Source organism: Triturus cristatus, chromosome 5_2 (assembly GCF_964204655.1).
Source record: "Triturus cristatus chromosome 5_2, aTriCri1.1, whole genome shotgun sequence".
In the NCBI taxonomy this organism is placed as follows: Eukaryota; Metazoa; Chordata; class Amphibia; order Caudata; family Salamandridae; genus Triturus; species Triturus cristatus.
In genome coordinates, this window is record NC_140588.1 from 1,022,582,435 (window position 1) to 1,022,596,499 (window position 14,065).

The following is a 14,065-nucleotide window of genomic DNA, read 5'->3' on the forward strand; positions in this document are numbered from 1 at the left end:
CTTTAATATACTTGACCGGTCCAAGATGGCGTCTTTTATGGACTTTGACGGATGTTGATCTGTGATGATTGATTCTACCTACCTCGCGTTCTCCTCCTCGATTACGCTTTATTGCTTGATTAAAACAACTTTTACCTTGCAATTTTTGACATGCTTTTTAGGCACTGTGAAATTAGAAATGGCGGGTGCTTGATCAAAATATGGTAACCCCGTCCCTTTCCCCCTTTTTTTTAATTATTACTCTCTAATATTAACTTTTTCTTTTCGCAACTTAGATTATGTATTTTCTTTTCTTTGTACATATAGGAGTCTAATCTTTGAAGACTCGGCGCTTTTTTGTCCATTTATTAATGGCGGCCGGTTTGCGTTGGCTCTGTGCATGATTGAATAGGTACTCTTACATTGCCCTATATTCATTGGTTATTTGTATAATTGGGGGTAGAGCTCCGTATATTTAAAAACAATGGTAGAACTCTGCTGCTTTATCGACGAGAAAAACCGAAGAGCCACAGAGGCTTTGAGTACCTGATTCTGGTAAGGAGATGCCGAGTGGGGATATATGTGGTGTACTTTACTCTATTAGTTTGCGTGAAATACTTCTCTTTACGAATACCATTTATGTTATATTTGGATCCCGGGATTCCGCTCAACTTTTCCGATCGCTTACATTTTAGTTCCCCTTGTTTTCATATTCCTTTTACGGTTTTGGACAAGCTATTGCTTTCGATTGCTCTGCCTCAAACTCAAAATTCAATGCCGGGTCGTTTCGATGTCCCCGTTTTTACTTATCCCAAAGACACGGAGCAACACACCTGTGCTCGAACGGTTTAGGGTCCTGTTGTCAATATACCCTCTTCAAATGGAGAAATCTCCAATCCTTTTGTGGTCCGGTGATGGCCTACTTATAGTGTGCAAAACTAAGGAATAAGTTTAGCGGTAGTCAACAGAAAATTAACTTATGGTATGGCCCAAATTGATCACTTGACTGGGCACAGTGTATGATGGGAGATGTGGTTCTTTGGGCGGTTATGGTGTGACCGCTGTGAAATTTGACAAATACTATATTCGTGTTATTACCAAGTTGAGTGCCTATGCAGTGCCTCCCACCCTTCATACCAGTGATAACAAGGTGAGGATGTTACCAGGAATATGGAACGCGCCGCCCTTTAGTGGTACCGCTTGATTGATACACTTTCGGTTTTTGACTCTTTAAATATACTTTTAAATTCGTTTCGACTGCCTAGTTCTAGGATATGTTGGGCATTGGCTTTTAAATATTATAGTCTAACATTAGACATTGCATTCTCTCATAGGAATTATAGGTGCAAGTGCAATACACTGTACCCTATAAATGATTTGAAGCTATATGGAGACAGGAAATATTAGAAACCTAAGGTATGCTTTTATCCGTTTATTTGTTGAAATGTACTTGCCATGGATTGATTATGTTCAACCAATATACAATATTACTGTTTTAAATCATGTAATAACTTTGAGAGAGGGCCTTCTCATTGAATTTTGAAATGCATCAGACCTAGAAAGCTACTCTCTCCCCCTTACCTTGCCTCAGTCCCTTTATGACCACATATAGAATATGCAGAGACTAGTCTCCTTATGACCACATAAAGAATATAGAGACTGATCAGTCTACTAGTTGGTCATGTATATTGGTTTGAGATATGTTTTATGAATTCTGGAAACGTGTGTGTAATGGAAACATGGGTATGTGGAGTATGCTTCTTAAAAAAAGGAAATAATAGAAAGAGTATATTTCCGGATGTGCAAACATGGCACACTGACAGTTGTTCTGGACATTCTTCTCTACTTTTCTCCACACAAATTGTAGATATTTTGCTTAGGTGTAGTTGTACGACTTGTCATGCAATATAATATGTATTGGTCAAATGTCTGACGTTTATTTGTTTGTCTATGTTGGATTCTTTGAAGATAATGTTTTAATATCTATCTGTCTGCTTTGTTAGTCCTGTGTCTTATGACTTGAATGTAATATATATGTTGTCTTGTCATGTTGCAGCCCTGATGAAGTTCCCCTTGGGGGAATGAAACGTGTTGGCTGGACCTTTTATATCAGATGAACTCTTTAAAAGTTGAAATAAAGAAGTTATTTATTTATAACTACCTGCCTATTGGACTTTCTGAACTGTGCACCCCCATCTATTCTTAATCTTTGTTAATCTGGAACACAGAGATGCTACTCAACGGCTGGTGCTTGGGGTTGATTGCACGACCATTACTGTTATTGGAATTGGTGTGAGGTGTGGCAATATAGGTCTGCATTTGTTGCAATTAGAATATTAACAGAAAACAAAGAGTTAAATCCAACCAGACTCTATCTAACCCGAGTCCCAGCACACTGGGTGTCCCCCAAGGATCCTCGCTCTCCCCCACACTCTTTAACCTTTTCCTGGAACCATTGACTGTAATTTTTAAAGCCTCCAACATCCAATATCACATGCATGCGGATGACACCCAACTTTACATGAAAATGTTCTCCCCTGAAGACATTAAATCTCCCAACAGAACCCTTCTCAAAACCCTAAACTAGCTAACCTCCAACCATCTCAAATTAAACACCCTCAAGACGGAATTCCTCCTCATTGCACCCGCTAGGCAAACCCTCACTGTTGTGAAATATTTCTGTAACCTCAACGCTCTCAACTGAACACCACACATCATTGATTCTACTAAATCACTGGGAGTGGTGCTAGACAAAAACCTAAACATACAAGAACACATCAGATCATCGACCAAATGAGTGAACTTCCAACTTTGCATCCTAAGGAATCTCAAACCCTACCTTCCCCATGAATACTTCAAATCGGCGGTGCAAGTACTTGTCATCTCTAGACAAGAATACAGCAGTGCCACTGTATGCGGACTTCCGAAACTCAGTTTAGCCCCCATCAGAGCATCTCTAAATGCTGCTACGAGACTCATCGTGGGTTCTAAGAAGACCAACCACATCTCGCCGGACCTGAAATCGCTCAATTGGCTTCCTTTTGAGGCAAGGATCCAACTAAAGATCGCTTGTATGACCCATAGAGCACTACACTTCAACAACCCACTCTACCTGACAAACAAGCTGGAACTATCTGGTGGCTCCAGGTCCACAAGGAGCACCGGCACACTGCTGCTCAAGCCAAATAAATTTTATAAGCTTAAAACCTACAATTGTACATTCTCTGGCATCACCCCGAGAATCTGGAACTCCCTTCCAGTGGAAACAAGATTGATTCCCTCCACACTTGCCTTCAAAAGGAAAGTTAAAGGTCTACTAATGATCAATGCGCTGATCTAGATGCTTTTCTCCTCTTGACTCTAGCTCACTGAATACATATCATTTGTTGCAGCCCAATGTCGCCTACCATATTGTATTGTTTGCTAATGATGTTTATTGCCCTACTTTTCGCTCTCACCCAGCCTGCCTCCTATGTCCACCATAATGTCATCTTGCTCCTGTTGTATATTTTCCCACTGTTACCTTGATTTGTCTCCCCTGGCTGTTTTCCTATGTCTTACCCAACCATATGTAAAGCGCTCTGATGCCCATTTGGGTCATGTTCGCACTATACAAAACTTTCAATAAATAAATCATTTAAAGGCATATCAAAATCTAAAAAATAATACTAAAGATCATTTTGATGACAAAACACATTTATAATCACACTCAAGGAAAAGAATGAGTAAACAGCAAATGATAATAGGTAAGACCTACTGCAGTATACATTGGAATCAGATTTATCACTCCCAATCCAAACATAGCAACATTACTACTATTGCCATCACTATTCCAACTCTATTCCAACTCTAAAGCTCGCCACTTCGGTGAAAGCGTTAGATTCTAAAAGGCTCACATTGTGCAAGTTATTAAAAATGATTAAAATAAAAAAGATTATAACATATTAATGAACAGGTAATTACATTAAATAACATGTTAATATGAAATAAATATAATAAATATGTTTTTAATTAATACAATTAATATCATTTATTTGTATATTTATTACTTTAACATATATAAATCAGTACATAAACATTTATAAATCTATATAAAATACTACATACACATTACTCGACTACAACTATACCAAACCACCAATAAACATATTATTAACAAACCCTCAATTATTATTATAATTAAACAAAATTATAAATGCTACATTTTATAAAATGAAAGCAATTAAAAGATACATACCATATTTAAACATCAATTTTATAATAAAATAATCATTAATTAATCAAAGCAATTAATATTTTAAAATAATTGGTATTTTAAAACTCTTTTTACCCTCCTCCCCGACAAATGCTGCACCTAACCAATATTATTGCATTTGAATAGTAAACCATCAATTAATATTAACTAAATGAAATTATTCTTACAGAGTATATTAACAAAACAATATGCCCTCAGACCTCTTGTCATCTAACCAGAGACTCCATTCACACAATTGGGCACAAGCAAACCTTGATGGGAATGGTACGCTGTCATCCCTGTTAAAAATGGACTGAGTGAGAATTTGGTTGTTGGTTTACTGGGGTGTGAGCCCTGGTCAAGCAGCAATCACAATCATTGCCAGGGTGAGGCACAAGGCAACCCTAAATGAACATGGACTCAGCCCTCTGGTAGCTTGGCACAGAGCAGTCAAGCTTAAAATAGAGGCCATGTGTAAAGTATTTGTGCAACACTTCAAACAGTAATAGAGTAATAGAGTGAATACACCATGCAAAAGGGATCCCACATCCAGTTGGAAAAATATAATATTTTAAATAAATAAGACCACAACATCCAAAAATCTAATCAGTAGAACCAGAGATATGTAATATTAAAGATTTTAGTTAAAATAGTACCAAAAAGCACAAAGCGCCAACTGTGGATATATCTGGTAGAGCCAGTCCAGGACACAGTCACAAGTTCAGGCCAACCCATGATGGAGCGTGGGCCGGCTACAGGTACCCAGTTAGGCCTGCTGACAGAGTACCTTAAATCCTAGTTTGTAGAGAGTTGAGTGGATTCAGACCGATGATGCATTGCTCAGTCTAAGCGATGCATCAGTTTCGAGATGCGGTAAGGCTGCAATGAGAGGGCCTGCTTCATTGTGGAGGACCCCGTCGGCGAGGCATCAGATACAGCGTGCAGTCAGGGTGATGTGTCAATTCCAAGGAGCTATGAGGCTGAGATCCAGAGTCCGGCATGGTCATCAAGGCTGCCGTTGATGCAAGGGCCTGTGCCAGGGCTGAAATGACCATAGCGGGCACCAGGCAGTTTCCCTGTGGGCCGGAAGGGTAAGGGTCAGTTTTGGAGTGCTGGGGGGTCAGTTTTATGTTTCTGGGGGCCGGATTTGCAGCAGTGATGCAATATCAACCTCCTGTAACAAAATAACAAAAGCAGCAGCAGTGTTTCCCACCAGCAACATCACCACTGAGGCCAGTACTACTTAATTGCTAGGGCTTTTTTGCATTCTCAGTCCTGCCGTGGACTGTGCCAAGATTGCATCACCCAGTGGCTGTTCCGAAGGGGTTGCAAAGGTGATGCAAGTCTTTACATGGGTCCAATCCACAGAGCACTGGTGATGCGTTGATTCTCCTTGAGTTTGTGCTGCACAGCAGAGATGTGCTGGTTCTGTCAGATCGACAGGGACTGACAGAGCACCGTAAGGCAACTTCCAAGGTCCAGAACTGTGGTGGCATTACTTGGCAGGGTAGACTCACAGATAGCAGACTCCAGGTGCAGCCGCAGGGTTGTTAGAAGCCTGTTGTGTCCCTGAGGCTTCAGATCAGGAGACCAGCCAACTAGCCCTTGGAGTAACTCTGGGTTATAGGTTCAACAGATGCAAGTCCAGTCCTTCTCACCCTGGCAAGAGAGAAGCAGACAGTAGGGGAGCAGTCCTTCAGTGCAGCAGTCCTTCCAGCAGCACAGCAGTCCTTCTTCCTGGCAGAGTATTCACAGGTCCAGTAGTACACTGAAGAGATGGTGTCCGAGGTCCAGTATTTATACCCAGTTGTGCTACAGATAAAATGAAGACCTACAGGTTTTCAAAAAAGACCTAAGAAGTTTACCAGGTTTCTTAACATCTGTTTGGAACAGTTTAAGGTATACAAGTATTCTGGCCTTTATATTTCTGAAAACCGGCAATGGAACAAGCATTTGAGCATGGTAGAAATCTCCTTAATGACAACTTTCAAAATGCCTTAACGAGGTTTCACTCGATATGGTGGATTATCAGAGAAGCCAATGATAAATGTAATACAACGTAAATTGGTTCACCCAAGTTCAATATGGGGCTGGAGTGTAACACCTTGGTAAGAGAGTAAGTTGGGATAGGGTGGAAAGAATGTCTTTGACGAAACAATATTCTGTTCCCCAAAATGCTATGATTCAGGCCTTGCAGCTGGAATTTAGGTACGATGCCCTTTGACTTATTTGCTGAAACCTATCCTTTGAGATTTTTGTTTTCTCCTCTTAAGAATAAGTGAATCCCAAATTTTCTGCACAAATGGTGGGAGGCTTTCTATACCACCAAGACCCACTTTCACGTCAAATTTTAAAATTTGTTGACAGCTCTGTATTTAAATTTAATGTATTTAATAATGATAAATCAATTAATATAGGGAAGGTAAAATCCATACTTAACAAAACTGCTAGAACTCTAAGCTTATAGGCTGATAGGCACTATCTGATGGCGAAAAGATCTGTAATGCACTTCATTGAAAAACTGGGAGACCCAGGGATTTTTCTGTATTTATCTAAAATTCCCAATAAGTAAATGAGACACCAAACTTTACTGATTCGCATTGGTGTTGTTCCAATATAAATACATCACTTTTTATTGTAATATAATTAATCATAAACAAGGTCTTCTAGGTGTGAAACACTCTATCTATTTCTCATTTACTTATTGATTGTTTACATTTTAAAGAATCATAAAAAATGATTCTTCACCCTATTTTTAAAAGGTATAGTCTATTCAAGGACAGAAGCACTGAGCACTTTATTTGAAATGAAGAATTGTGATGTCACTGTTGCACCTTCAATTTTTTTTCATGAAATCCAGATAACCTAGATCTATAAACAAAAGAATATACTGTGGTAGGTATTATTCCAAGTTTCAAAGATTATCTCTTGTACATATGGATATGAAGCTTGGAGATCATTTATTTAGTTGTCCCATGGTGCTGTCAACCCTTGAATTGCTTCTCAGAGTTTAGGCACTAGTATCTTTTTCTATGGCCATGTATTGTTATTTTAAATTAGATTTTATGCTTGAGTTCGATATATAGTTAGGAATTGTTTAACAAAGGTAATTGGGGACTGTAGTACAGTGTATGGGATTTTTATGCATATTTTTTTATTATTATTTATATAAGATGAATTTGTTAGAAATAAATTAAAGTTGTGTGCATGTGTGCGTGCGCCCGTGCCCAGTGAGGCAACAGAGGATAGGAAGAGAAGGAACTGGGACAGAGGTGTGTATTGGCATCCTATGAAGACGTATTGAGTAGCCTTGTGTCACTGCTGGTCTCCATGCTGTAACAACAACAAAGTGATAAATGTAATGCTTGAATTACTCACAGCTACTGGCAATCAATCCAGCCACATCACAATCCATTGTTTTCGTCCACCATGCAACCCCAGTTTGGACCCACCGACATGCAAATCAGTCTTGACCCGGCTCCAATGGGAACAGCTCAGCCCAAACTGCCAAGCCAGGTCCTCTAGAACCATAATCTAAATAGCCTAGGACCAATTTCACCCTGATAAGGGCTCATCAGACAGATAAAGCTTGACTCCAGTGGTACACTAAGAATGAGACCCATGTCTAGGCATACCTGTCGCACTTAGGGTGTCAATCGCAATGACAGCAAGGTGATGAATGGACTCATTGAATCAATCTCAGCCACTGGCAATCTCTGAGGGCCCCATCCCAATCCATTGTTTTTCACCTACCATACCTCCTCAGTTGTGACCCAATCAAGACTGATTTGTATATAGTTGAGTCTAAACTGAGGTGGCATGATGTGCAAAATAATGATGGCTTGGGATGCAGCCCAAGTAATTACGAGTGGCTGAGTTTAATTAAAGCATTCCATCCATCACGTTTTTTGTGAACTTTAGTGTGTTACTCTATGTGTTGTAGCTGTTTCTGCTGCCTGTGCTCCATTTGCTGTTTCTAAATCAATCTTGCAGTGGTTACTTGTGTATATAATGTGCTCTTCATTTGTCAAATGCTTGCACTACTATTGCCTTGGTAATACTATACTATTACCCACCCCAAGTGCTCAGAGGTGGAAAAACACAAGGCACACTCCAAACCCATGCAGATTTTGGCTCCTTTGCTGAGAATATAGGTAGCTGTACTAATAAAAGTCTAATACCCCTGCAAGGACAGAGTGGCAAGTGTTTATCATCACAAAATATGAAATTTAAAGTAGAAAGCACCTCTTCACATACCGCATCACTAGCCCTTCGTCAAACTAGATCATATGCAGGCATGTATGTTGATAGTGCTGCCGGCTAGGGATAGCCCCTATCCTGGCAGTGGATGGTGACAGCAGTTAAAGGCACACTCCTAACAAAAAAGGTTGGGCCCACCACTTATATATTTGGTTTAATGCTGCAGCATACTCTCCTTTGATAATAAGTTGGTGATCCTGCTTGAACTTTCAGTTGAAATAGACTGCTGGTATAAGTCACAGCTTGAAATAGTTTTTTATTAATAATGCTGGTGATATTCCAAATCTTACAGGGAATTTTCATCAAAACTTGATGGTTTTCCGGCTGTGGCCATTTAGTCCAATCAGTTACTTTAAATCACTGTAATTTTCTTTAAAAAGGGTCTAAATGGTGCATATTTTACACATTAGTAATCAAGAAAAGCATAGCGGTATTCAGACGCAAACTGATGCACTGGTTAAAGTCATTAAAAGTGATATGGTACTATACTTTTTCAGACCCACTTGATACATCTAAGGGTGGACACACAAATATGCACGCGCCCACACCCCTATTTGTGCCTGATTCCTACAAGGCACTTGTTAGAAGCGTCTTGCAGCGTTGCAAGTGTAAAGTAGTGCTCCAATTACTGACCGGTAATTGCATTACTCTGAGTCCTACTCCCTCGCTTCTATTCATCACACCTATGAGGTATCTCTGCCTCACCAGACCAAGTGATATAACATTTTTGTTCCCCTATATAAAGCCCCCACCTCCCTCCAACCTCCTGTAGTACCACATTATCCGAAACCATACCAAAAGGTTGGCCTGGACTACCAGGGAGGTAGGGATAGATGTAATGAATAGAAGCGGGGTAGTAGGACTCCAAACAGGACAACCAAATTGCATATGCACAAAACAGGGTTATTAGAAAAACACAGTCAACAAGGCAGCCCGGCTATTCAGAAACCATAGCGGAAAGAACCCTGAAACCAAAAATCTCAGAACGGTCACCAGAATGGCCAGTCTAGTAATGAGTGGCAAAAGTCAAATCTCAGAAATGGAAGCGCCCTGGATCTCAGCACAGGAACCCGCCATGGACCTGGCGGAATGGCCCTTCACCCCCAAAGGGAGAAATATGCCCAACAGAGTTGTAAGTAACCCTGGCGAAGTTCGCGTAGCCACGCTACGTGAGGCTATGTGAAATAGCACAAAAACTCTGCAACGCTTCGCGTAGCTATGCGAGCATGCGGAGTTGCTTCTTTCCGCAGAGCATGCGGAGTTGCCTGTTTCCGCATGCTCGTGTTTGCTCGCGTATGCTCCCGAGATGTTTTTGACGTTCGGCAACGCGGATGATGTGTTCGGGGGGATATATTGCGCGAACTTCACCACGCGGCCGCCAATGGGCACGGCTATCCTGTTTTCCTATTCTTTGCATGGTTCTGGGGCCTGTTTTTCAATCCCTCTCCAATATTTTTAATCCTTTGTTTTTTACACTGTTTTTCTGATCTTTTTTATGTATTATCTATCCCTATCTGTCCCTAAGTGTATATTTTGCGTTTTATTTCTACTTTTACTGCGTTTTTTTAAATGTTCTACTGTTCTATATTACTTCCTTCTTTACTCTCCTACTTCTTCCCCTGACTTTATTTTTTACTGCTAAATTTTCTTTTTCACCCCCCGCCCACCCCAGAACCATGGCTGAGGGTACCGGCAGCTCCAAGGGCAAGGCACCTGCGCCCAAGAAGAGCTGCCTTCCTTGTGGCAGACTGTGCCCTGAAGGGGTGCAGGCCCGGGCTCTTTCTAGTGAGGCGGTGGTGGCCGCCCTTGTTTTTTTTGTGCAGCGCCACCTCCCCTCGACTTAGGCAGCAGGCGGCAGGCCTGGCTCTGGGTACGCTACCCAGAAGCGTCACCGCCATCACCCATAACCAGCTGACCCACCGGAGGTCAGACATCTTGGACCGAGAGAAGGACCTGCTGGACCTGCTAGGTGTTGAGGTTGTGGGGCTGGGTGAGTAGCTATTACTAGTAGTATTGTGTATTCTCTAGACTGTGCTACTGTTATTGCGAATATAACATTTTTTCCGAATAGCAAGAATACTGCTGCTTACATTGCAGGTAAATTACATTTAAAAATCTTCTATGATTGTTATTCTATGACACAGGTGCTCGGTGCTACTAATCTTACTTGTTTGCAACTTTGTGCTCGCTTGGGCTGAATATGTAAGAGTTTACTTTAGAGAACTTAAGTTAGGTAATGCTAGAGAGACTCTAATCCTTCCTTTGTCCTCCAGTTACTAAAATAGTGGTGGATTGATAGGTAACTTAGTTACTTAGTATTAGTTGGTCATTTTTAGGCTGTCTGCGTGATGCATCCTCTGTCAGGTCAAGTGCTGCTGAGTGCTGCTTACTCCAGTCCTTAGTAGAACCTTGTTAGTGAGTGAGTAATAGGCTTAGCAGAACGTCAGCAGCAACCACCCAACAATTTAGTGTATGCAAAAAATGTATGCCTGCGTCCTCCAGCTATGCATTTATTGAGGACTAAAATAAATGGAAATGCAGACTTAGTGAACAATTGGCCCGTCTGGAATAGGTGGGCAAGGTCAGGTGGTACTTAGGCTTAGAATTCTGGAATAAGAATGGAACACAGAATTGGTGTTCATAAATAATAACTAGACGGTCTGCGAATCCCACGATACTACACCTAGTCGATCAGATTAGATAGGTCAATTATTGCAATTGTTGCTTACAAATATTTTTGGGGTAGCGTTTTTTACAATATTTTATTTGTTTCACACCAATCATCAATGTTTGTCTCTTTCTTGATTATGTCTTGCATGATCAGCACCCAGGGGCAAGAAGACGGGGTCAGAGTCGGCGAAAGTAGCTGGACAGTCACAACAACAAGATGCCTCTGAATCCCATGGCCAGGAACGCTCCTCTACCGAGGGCTCTGCTGCTGGCCCCAGTAAGTCCTCCAGTTGTTAATATTAATAATTATATTTCCCTAGCTTATACTGCACCTTATATTTTTCTTACTTTTATTTCCGTTTCCTAATTCTATTTTTTAGCAAATCTTCTTCCATCTAGACTATCTGTTTCTAAATCCTTGTTATCACTGCCTCCTAACTGCCTCTGCTCTGACTCTCTGTACTACTACTATATTAGTCTGTCTATAGCTAAACTTACCCAGTTGGCCACTCTTTGTTTTTATTTAAAAGGTTTTAAAACTCAGATTCACCAATAGTCCAGTCCTTTCGGTTGTCCTCTTCTAGTCTTCTTAATCTTGATAGGCTTTCCGACAATTCCCACCAACAAAATGCCCAACCAGATATTTCATTATTTTTGATAGGATAGGACATACTCCTACTAGTGTCTACTCTACTCTAGTACCCAATTTGTACTAGTGATATATGTGGTATGTAAATGTATTTTAACTTTTTTTTCAATCTTGCTAGTAAAAAAGAATAAATAGGGGGAGGTGTATATGGCATCTAAAAAATGTGTAATGTTTTTTCAAAGGCGTACCGACCACCAGTGCCGGGGCCAGTGGCGGGTGGCGGCGACGCCAGTCAGGAGGAAGCAGAGGAAGCAGCAGGTGCAAAAAGGGGTGGGTGAGCCAGCAGCAGTGGTGAGCGATGGTAAGTTATACTTATTTCCTTACTTATTGACAATAGTTACACACTCGCTGCAAGGGTGTACACTGTTTGTTGAGAGAGACTAAGTTGTTGTGAACAACGGTTAAAGAAGACACCCTTTACTTAGCATTAGAGCAATAGCATTAGCGGTGTGAGTAGTAGTTGAGTAACTATCTGACTTCAACTCAGCTGGGAAAGTTTTATGGCGAAGACTAAGAGTCAGATGACCTTGATGGATGGGTTAAACGAAAAGGGAAAGAAGGATGGAAGGAGGAAGGACAGGCAATAATTAATATATGTGACTGGCAGAGAAGGATTTGTGCCATGTGGGATGCATGCATAGATGGCTGATGAGAATCAGATGCATGGGTGGTTAAAGGATGGGTGGAAGTTGAAAGGAAAGATGCCTGCCTTGGTGGATGAAACTGTATGGGTGATAGCAAGAATCCTCTGGGTGTTTCATGGGTCAAACTCAAAGGCAAGCAAGGAAGGAAGGAGGCATGGGTAGTGGTTTAAAAAAATAATAAATGTTTGTTGTTGAAACAAACTAAGGTTTGTTGAGAGGTTAAGAAGAATGATAAACATGTTTACTTTGGATGGATGCCTGCCCTGGATGGTATTTAACATAGCATAGGTGAAACAGAGTAGACTGCCAATGGCTTTGTAGAGAATGTATAAGGAAATAAACTGCTCCAGAGTAGCAAAACCAAGGAGAATAGAAGTTATATTTTCAGAATACTCCCTTGACTCACAGTAGTTTGCAAGCACAGAATATATTTTGTGTATTTATGTTATCCAGCACCTCCCTCCGACTCCGAGACCCACTCACTACCTATGTTAATTTATTTTCACATGTGTCAGCCTGCCATGGGTGACCTATCAGCTGCATGGTTACACAATCAATCAAAACAAAGTTCCTCATGTTGTCCAATACAAATATATAAGCAATGATCATTTGGTTAAGATATCATCTGCCTTGTTGTAGTAGTCAGGGCAGGGTGAAAGTGAAATTGAGCAGTAGCCCTGGCCTTCATGTAACAAAGTATTGCCAGTGCCACCCAAATAGAAGAAATAAGATGGTTGCGTAGTCAGCTTCCCCACCTGCAGTCAGTAGTAGATAAAAATAACGTGAGTCTGTGTCAAGAGTATGTTTGTCTTTGGGCACAAGCTGATTGAGCTGGCATGCCGGCTACAACAAGGTTACTTAATTTAGCTAAACAAGAGATAAGAAAAAAAATGGTGAACTCAAGTCCATAGATACCACAAATGTTATGTCATGTGCTTGCTAGTGCTACTAAGCCACTATGTGTAGAATTAATTTTGTGTTACTGTTTTGCTATTAGTATTGGTTACAATAGTCTTTTTTCTTTTTTGATATAGCTACTCAACCAAAAGCAAAACCTGACAGGAAGGAGTTGGCAGCCATGGCTGTCGTTGGAAGCTTTAGGCTATCCATAATAAATATCGGCGGCTGGTGGCTCTGGCAGAGGAGGAGGCGTTAGGAGCAGCTGCAGCCTCCTCCAATGCAGCAGGCCCCAGCCAGGCCCTTCGAGTGGTACGGCGCCGCGGTCTGGCAGCCGCCCGCCGCACTTCATCCCGCACTGCTGCCCTCCCATGTGGATGCAATTGCCAAGCTTTTAAGCGCCGCATGCTCCTCCGAATGGCACGCCTAGAGGAGCAGGTAAAGGAGGTCCTGGTGATTAACCGGAGACTGCGAGCCCGCTGATAGAGATCCCGTTGGATTGCCCCTTTGTTATTCTTTTTTTGGGTGGGTGGGCATTGGGCTACGTTGGGGAAAAGTTGGGGTTTATATATATTTATGGACAATTTTATTTTTGAATTTTATTTAACGGACATTGGTTGGACTCTTTATCTTTTTGGACATTGGTTGGGGTTAGGGAGAGGGGTGGGTCAGGTGTTGTGCGATTTTTCACATTAGTTTATTTTGTTAGGGGATTAAATTATATTTATACTT

General features: G+C 41.1%; 1 long non-coding RNA gene across 2 annotated transcripts; it reads left to right on the forward strand.

Annotated features, from left to right (window-relative positions):
* Positions 1-447: 447 nt before the first annotated feature.
* Positions 448-13,833, forward strand: LOC146829607 (uncharacterized). 2 transcript variants are annotated; one of them, XR_014962022.1, is made up of 5 exons: positions 448-534; positions 1,314-1,395; positions 11,298-11,420; positions 11,975-12,093; positions 13,471-13,833. It is a non-coding gene; the product is annotated as an uncharacterized LOC146829607 (long non-coding RNA). The 2 variants fall into 2 exon arrangements; XR_014962021.1 differs by lacking the exon at positions 1,314-1,395 and having other exon boundaries at positions 459-534.
* Positions 13,834-14,065: the final 232 nt, after the last annotated feature.